The 8,793-nt window shown below is 36.3% G+C and overlaps 1 pseudogene; it reads left to right on the top strand.

Annotated features, from left to right (window-relative positions):
* Positions 1 to 420: 420 nt before the first annotated feature.
* On the top strand, positions 421 to 1,655 carry LOC117980706 (large ribosomal subunit protein uL23-like; annotated as a pseudogene).
* The last annotated feature ends 7,138 nt before the right edge of the window (positions 1,656 to 8,793 follow it).

The following is an 8,793-nucleotide window of genomic DNA, read 5'->3' as shown; positions in this document are numbered from 1 at the left end:
TCTGCTGGTCTATTTCACCTATTTTTTTTTCTTTATGTTTTCTTCTTACTTCTAGTTTCAGCCTATTCAGAGCTTTGACTTTTCATGGTCCCTGCTAACAGCTACATTCTCTTTACCACATGAATACCATGCTTCATAGATTTCACTATTGACATGCCCAAGAGAAAGGAAGGTTTGTCCTAGCTAATGACGATTATTTCCTGCTTAAAAAGAGCTTTGCATAGCAGGCCATCATTATAGGCCACTGGTCAGACTGTAGATTGGCTGCCCCAGTGTTAGCGACTCACAAGTGGGTTCAATTAGCTATGATCACAACAGTGTGGCCATTCGTCTACAAAATGAATGCTATCTCAGCAGACTCTTCAGTGAGGCAATTCTCTTATATAGTGACTATCATTATGAAAGTAACCATGAGACAAGATGGCGCCAAAAGTGAAGAAGGAAGCTCCTGCCTCTGCAAAGCAGAAGCCAAAGCGAAGGCTTTAAGGGCCAAGAAGGCAGTGTTGAAAGGTGTCCACAGCCACATACACACAAAAAAAGATTGCACGTCACCCACCTTCTGGCGGCCCAAGACACTGCGACTCCAGAGGCAGCACAAATATCCTCAGAAGAGCATTCCCAGGAGAAACAACTTGATCACTATGCTATCATCAAGTTTCTGCTGACCACTGAGTCTGCCACGGAGAAGACAGACGACAACAACACACTTGTGTTCACTGTGGATGCTAAAGCCAACAAGCACCAGATCAAACAGGCTGTGAAGAAGCTCTATGACATTGATGTGGCCGAGGTCAACACCCTGTCAGCCTGATGGAGAGAAGAAGGCATACGTTCAACTGCCTCCTGATTACGATGCTTTGGATGTTGCCAACAAAATTGGGATCATCTAAACTGAATGCAGCTGGTTAATCCTAAATATATGTATATCTTTTCACTGTATACATGCCTCTCTATCAATTTCTGGTTGGACTGAGAAGCCATATACAGGCACTGACGTTGTAACAGGACTCGGGCAAGATTCCTGTTCTACTTATCCTTTTGAAACACTCACCCTGCCACTCCACCATGCTTGATCACTCCAGAGATCTTTGTGACTAGAGTTAGTGTCCCAGGAAAACTAGAATTCAGAACTTGCCTTTATGGTTGAAGGTAACAAGAAGCTTTACAATAACCCCTTCTTTTATCCCTGGAAGAGGCTATGTGTGAAACCATTGCCCAGAGTTTGAAGGGCATTAGCATCCATTTCAGGGGAGTGTAGGTTGGCTGGCTTTTGGGTAGCATTTGTCCTCACACACCCATCTACTATGTCCAACCAGTCTGTCTGCTTCCCTCACCCCTTGCCCAATAAAGGACAAGGACTTCAAAAAAAAAAAAGTAACCTACATAGTGAATGAATGACCTACCTAGTGCCTTACCACCTGGAAAACCCAGGAACATTACTTACACACCAAAGAAGTGTCAGTATGATAAAACTGTGTATTCCCTTTCAACCTATTCCAACCTTATCCTTGAAGTTCTTCTTCCGGTCTTTCCCACATACACCCTAGTCTCCTTCCTCCCATTTTCATTTCAGCTTAGCCAAAGTCTCCCCTGGGTAGAATTTTTCTCACTCCAGTAGGTTCCTACAAATGGTATAATTATGTTGTCTTAAATTCCCAGATCCTAAAGCTTGAAACCATCTCTGTAGATGGTCTCTAGATCTCAGAAACCATCTCTACAGAAAAATTGGAAACAGGTTGCCATTAGGTGCTACCTTCTAAGGCCAGATATCAGTATTTTTCAACCACAGTTTTCTGACATATTGGTTCCAACAATTGTGAGATAATTTTAAATATTTTGTTATTAACAATAAATGCATAATACTTATGAGGGATTTGCTTTTATTTCATAACTTCACTTGCATCATGATCATTTGCATTCTGAGTGAAAATTTTAAAATAAAATTATAAGTAATGTATCAGTGAAATCTCTGTAATTGAAAACTACAGACATAAAATTCATTGGAAGGAAATCAAGGAGTGAAGAGGGGTCCAAAATGTATCAAAGGATGAAGAACAATGCTTCAGAATACACAGAAAGTAAGTCAGTTCCCAAAGCTCAGAAGCAGGAGCTCCCACTGTTGTCTCCCAGCTGGCAAAGGCTGCTGAGGACCCCACTATCAGGAGGGAGGAAAGCTAACCATTAACATACTGCTTATTGTTCTACTCAAATTCACATTCAAAAGCAGGGCAACTGATTGGTCTAGATTTGTCCTTGACTAGAAGACATCAAGCCTCTGATTATAGCAGTAAGGATGCTGTTTTAAAAAGGAAAATGAATGTTGAGCAGTGAAATAAAATAAAACATGACTGCCTACATAGCAGTTTCAGTAAGCAATGCTTGTCTGCTCTATGTTTTCTTACTTAATGGGAAGAGCAGATGGAGAGTTACAAAACAGTAGGAACCAAGAGTTTTATACAAATTCTAAGCATCCTTTATATGAGCCCTAAGCATCACATTTTTTAGAAAAAGTCAGTGCTTTAAAAAAATTATGTATGTGATGAAGATAGCTCCTGATTCAAATACAGAAGCAAAACTAACAAGTATAATATATATGCTTTGTAAATATTCTTAAATCAGTAAATGCAAGCCTATCACTTGTTATAAAACAGAAAGGAAAATAAGTTCTCTACTCCCATCTCAACAGCCTCCTTTGTTTACCCCTGATTTCTGTGGAGGTTTTCAGGCCCTCCTCTCAGTTTCTTCATGCTCAGTGCTCATTGTGTGTGAGTCATGACAAGGCTCTCAGAAGCAGGGTTACCAGAGTGGGGCTGGCATCAGCGATCATTCCTGAAGTGCCAATGGGCATGATGTGCAGACAATTCCAGGCTCTTCCTTGCCTTCACAACTTTTGGTAACAGGTGCAGCAAATGAACTCCTGCCACCGTCTTCCTTAAATGCACACAAATAAAGCGTTACCATGTCTTGGATGTGAAGTGCTGCCTACTTCCATGAATCATATTTTGTGTTCATGACTCTGCAACTGGGAGTTAGTCATTTAGACTTAATTAGTTTCTTCAAAATTGCAAATGCCTGTGCCAGTAATTTAATATCCAGATATTATTTATATAGCCATATAACATCTAGAAAAATGCCAATTTACACACTCAACCGATAACAACAAATATATATATTTTTTGCACTCTGCCGACAAAACCCCAAATGAACTCCGAGAGTCATGTGTTGAAACTGGCTGCTCTCCTACATTTGTAAGGGCAGTCAGAATTAAGGGCTGACTTTCAGCGATGCTGAATCCAACCAAGTGCTTGACAAGGCTCCATTGAAGGAAAATGCAAACGGAACAAATCATGCTTCAGACAACTTGTAAAGTTGTATTTAAATTTAATAATTTTATTAGATTTTGACTAAATGACAAAATTACATGACAGACATGTATTTTTTTAGGTACCTAAATCACAACTACTAGAGAAACAAGCATGCCACTAGAAATATAAATAACTCTTTGAATCTGATGCTCCGTTTTTCTACCACAAACCCATGCTCAAGTGTGTAGAAATGGGTCTCATCCTTAGCTTTATTTTTTATGCATTTAATATTTGCAGAGACAAAAAAAGAGAAAATTTAATGTGTGGACTGTCCCTGAGATATTTCTTAAATTATTTGCAATCCTCACAAGAGTATCATAATCTATTTTGCTGAGGATGAGCAAAGCACATTTAAATTTCCAACTCAACCAACAACAATCTTTGAGTTTCTACTGTCATTTAAGTATATGTAACATCTCCGAAAGTGACTGGAGAATATTTTCTAGACACAAGTGTTTGTTGTTAATTTAATAAATATTCATTTAACATCTACTAATATGGATATAATCGCTAAGCAAAATAAGCCTCATTACAATTTTTCAAAGTAGGAAATGCATGATTACCAGTTTTGACCATCAGAGTCTCTAATAATTGCTTTAGTGAATACATGATACAAATATCAGTATATGATGATATATGGAGAAATTATTTAATTTGGTGCCTGCTGGAAAGGGCTAGTGACCTAGGTCATAACTTAGCAGGAAATGATGAGCTGGGTTAATCCCAAGGGTTCCCACCCTTGGGAACTTGAATTAAGTAATATTGATCAAGTGAGGCAGTTAATGGTGAATATAAAATTGAAAGGGTATGATAGAAGTGAACAGAGAAATCATGATAGGCCAAATTCAAGGAAGGGTCAAGTTCAAGAAGAATTGGAAAAGGATAAAATAGTTGCCAAAGAAAAGAGATAAAGTACCCAGTCCCAACAGCGATTTTGGGTTTCTGATGGGTTACTGCTCCAATTTCAATGCATGTACTGCCTTGAAGTTCCTTTTGTTCTGTTACATTGCTTGGTACATGGCTTGAGCCTTTTTTCCTTAAAAAACAAACAAACAAACAAGAAAAGAGCCCAACTAAGGTATACTCTATGCCTATTAATCCTGAGAATGGCTGCATAATGCAGCAGCTGTCTCTCCAAGAATGCTGGGTCTGCAGTTTCTCTGACAATTAAGTGTTCTTTGCACCATCAGCCATCTCCTGCTCTGGTGACAGAAGGTGAAAAGTTAAAGCCCTATTGGCACTAATAATATCTTCCTTTTCAGTTCCTGACGCAAATATCAGACATCTCACTTGAGTAAAAATGGACCCTACAGCACTTCTTGTGCAGTGACTTTACATTTCTCTCTCGGGCAACAGGGCTAGAAAGTATGCCTTGTTAATTACTCTAGGCACTAATATATTTTTTAGTGCTGTGCTATATGCCTAAAATGTAAAGATTAACTAGCCATGGTACTTACCTTCAAGGGGTTCGGGTTCACACTCTAATGGGAAAATTCACATGCAGCTAATTGCAGAAGGAAATAATAAATGCTCAAGTCTTTGCTTATTTTTTTAATATGTTGTTCCTTTCCTAATTAATTTATGAGTTATTTATTTATTCTGAATATAATTGGAGTTCTTTGTTCCATGTGATCATTGTGAATATCCTCTTCTAATCTGTGACTTGTCTTGTATAGGAACAATGTTCTAACAGAGGAAGATTTCTGCCTAAAAGTATCAGAAAAGAATTCACTAATAGCATTGAACACCAAAATACATGTAGGATTTCATTAGGCAGAAAGTGGTAATGGACTTTTAAGATGAGACAATTCATAAGAATGAGTGATGGTATGGAGTTGAAAAAGTGTGAAGCTTAAGAAGTAGCAGACCTGGAACCCAAGACACGTGTGTCAAGTGAAGCACAATGGAACCTTGGAGGCGGCGGTTGCAGTGAGCTGAGATCATGCTACTGCACTCCAGCCTGGGCAATAGAGTGAGACTTTGTCTGAAAAAAAAGGGCAGGGAGGTGGGTGGAGGAAATTAAACTGAAATAATAAAGGACATCTATTATGTGTCATGCAAAGAAAAAGAGGGAACCAGTGGAGATTTTTCTAAACATTCTTAGGTAGAATCCTCTGATCTTAGGTATAATGAATTTTGATATATAACAACCATTCCAATCAAGACATGCAATATTTGAAATACCCTATAAGGTACTTTCATGTCCCTTCTAAGTGGGGCCCTCCTCACCCTCGGAGGTAACTATCAATTAGTTCTGCCTATCTTGAATTTTATATAAATGACATTCAACAGTCTGCATTCTTTCGTATCTGGCTTTGTTCTATCAGCATAATATATTTGCAATCCATTAATGTAGTGTGAGCCAGTGGTTCATTCATTTTTACTGCTGTGTATACCTTACTTGTATGAATATATCACAATATATTTACCATTTGTCTTAGTCAGCTTGGGCTCCCATAAGAACATACCATATAGAACATTATTTTCTCACAGTTCTGGAGGCTGGAAAGTCCAAGAATAAGGTGCCAGCAGGACTGGTGTCTGCTGAGACCTCTCTCCTTGGGTTACAGATGGCCAGCTTCTCACTGTGTCCTTACTTGGCCTTTCCTTAGTGCCTATCTCTTTCTCTTCCTATCATGAATGCTGCATTCTCATGACCTCTTCAAAAACTAATTATCTCCCAAAGACTAAGTCTCCATATACCATCATATTGTGGGTTAGGGCTTCAGCATGAATTTTGAGAGGACACAATTCAGTCCATAGCATCATTTTCCTCTCTCTGAAAATGTTGATTATTTCGTTTGGGGCTATTGTAAATAAAACTGCCATAAATATTTTTGTACAGATCATTATGTAGACATACACACTCATATCTTACATGTACATATCTAAGAGTGAGATTCCTAGGTCATTATCTTTAGCTTTAGAAGATAATGCAAAAACAGTTTTCTCAAGTGGTTGTAATAATCTTATTTCTCACAGCAATGTATACGAATTTTACAAAATAAGAATTTTGATTTGTGTCTGTCCTAGAATTTAGTATTGGCAGTCTTTTTAGTTTAAGTAGAACTGGTACAGCATAGTGATATTTCTTGTGTTTTAAATTTGTATTTCCCTGATAAGCAATGATATTAAATACCTTTGCAAATGCTGATTGGCCATTTGGATATCCTCTTTTCTGAAGGGTCTGTTCAAGTCTTTGCTTATTTTTTTAATATGTTGTTCATCTTTTACTTATGCTTTATTTACTTATTCTGAATATAATTGGAGTCCTTTGTTCCATGTAAGCATTGTGAATACCTTCGTCTAATCTGTGACTTCTCTTTTCACTCTTCCACGGGTGTCTTATTAACATAAGATCTTAATTTAAATGAAGTCAGATTTATCAAAATTTTTTTGTTTTATGGATGGTGCTTTACATGTCCTTAAGAAATTTTTGCCTATGCCAAGGTCATGAACATATTTTCCTATAAAATTTACTTTATAAATTTTGTCTTATCATTCATATATTTAGGTCTATAATCCATCTCAAATTAATTTTTGTGTATGGTGTGAGATATGGATCAGAGATAGGGCTAAAGATTCATTTATTCTGTATGGATATCCAATTGTTATAGCATCATTTACTGTAAAGGCCATCATTTCCATATTGCAATGATGCACATCTTTCTGGAACGTAAGTGGCCATATTTTTGTGGGTTTACTTCTCGATTTTTATATTCTATTCCATTGAGTCTTTTGTTAGTTTTTTTTTAGTTGCACCTATATATACAATCTTGATAGTAAATCTTGAAGTACAGTAATATAAATCCACCAAATGTGTTTCTCTTCTTCAAAATTGTCTTGTACTTTCTAAGACTTTTGCAATTATGTATAATTCTAAAATCAAATTGACAATTTTCACATGCACAACACACACACACACATTGGGATTTCATTTGGAACAGTGTTGATTCCATAGATCAGTTTGGGGAGAATTTAAATATTAACAATATTGAGTCTTCCAATTCTTGAAAATAGTATGTCTTACCATTTATTTAGGTCTCCTTTCATCTCTCAGCAGTGTTTTATAATTCTCAGTGTAGAGATAATATACATCCTTCATTAAATCTATTCTTAACTGTTTAATTTTTTGATGCTACTATGGAATTAATTAATTTTACAATTTTTTCCATTGTTTCTTGGTAATAATCAAAATAACTGATTTTTGTATGTTTATCTTGCATCTAACAATTGTATTAAATTTACTTATTTCTGTTACCTTGTTTGAAGATGCTTTTGGATTGGAATTGTACAATCATGTGATTTACCTATTTCTTATTTTTCAACTATTTTAACATTTTATTTATTTATTTTGTTTAACTGCAGTATTTACCATGGAAGGATTTTGAAGAGAAAAGTGACCTGGTTGCATTAGTATTTTAAAAGATATTCTGGTAAAGGTGTGGAATATATATAGAAGTGAGAAGTTAAGTCTGAGGAAATCTAATTAAGGAAACATATATGGGAATCCAGAGATAGATGTATATCCAAGAAACTTTTCAGAAATATAATTGACAAGGGATGGCAATCAATTATAGAAACTTAGATCTCCCACCAGGGTGCCTAGCCATTACATGGTATAAGGGACATTTTTAAAAAAATGAATGAACTAAATGTAGGTTGGGAACAGATAATACAGATGAACGCATTTTGAAGATCTTTGATATCCAACTTAGATCCTATTTCCATATCTTACAAAACTAAACCAATAATTTTAACACCTACAGAGGTTAGGTATCTGCTTCACCTAGGGGAGAGAGGGCAGATAGCCCTGAGTAACCATGGTTTGAATTCTCTGACATGGCTAAGGAGTCTAAGTGTGGAATCCAATGAAAGCTGTTTTATAGGTTGACCAGTGGCCTGCAGCTGTATAGTGGCCTGATACAAAAAAAAAAAAAAAAAAAAAATGTGCCCCAAAATAGAAATAAGTTTGGACAGGCTGTTTTACTAATTAGAACCATAAAATATGAAGGGATTCAGGTTGTAGGAAGCAGAAGCAAAGCTCAGAGGAAGCCTATAGACATTTAATAGAAAGAGTAAAAGCCATGAAGAAACTGTAGTCAAAACTTTTGGATTAGCCAAAACTTTTGGATTAGCCAAAGTTTTAAGGTAAAATAAAGCTAAGAGGAAAAGAAAAGATCTAGGGACAAAGACAAGTAGCAAGAAGTATTTAAAAGGAAATTCAACAAATCTAAGGGGACTTCAAAAAATTTGTGGGAAAATGGAATTAAAAGGTAAAAATAAAAACTATAAACTTTATTTCTCAACATAAACTTTATCAAGTTCAACATATTTTGTAATCAATGATACCAGCCATTTAGTCCATTCCTAAAGGACTGAGGGTCTTGGGAATTTAACCATGTCAATGCAGTCTTTTTTACATTAT

Source organism: Pan paniscus, chromosome 5 (assembly GCF_029289425.2).
Source record: "Pan paniscus chromosome 5, NHGRI_mPanPan1-v2.0_pri, whole genome shotgun sequence".
NCBI classification, from domain to species: Eukaryota; Metazoa; Chordata; class Mammalia; order Primates; family Hominidae; genus Pan; species Pan paniscus.
Note: the sequence above shows the minus strand (reverse complement) of the source record. Positions and strands in the feature narration are given on the sequence as shown.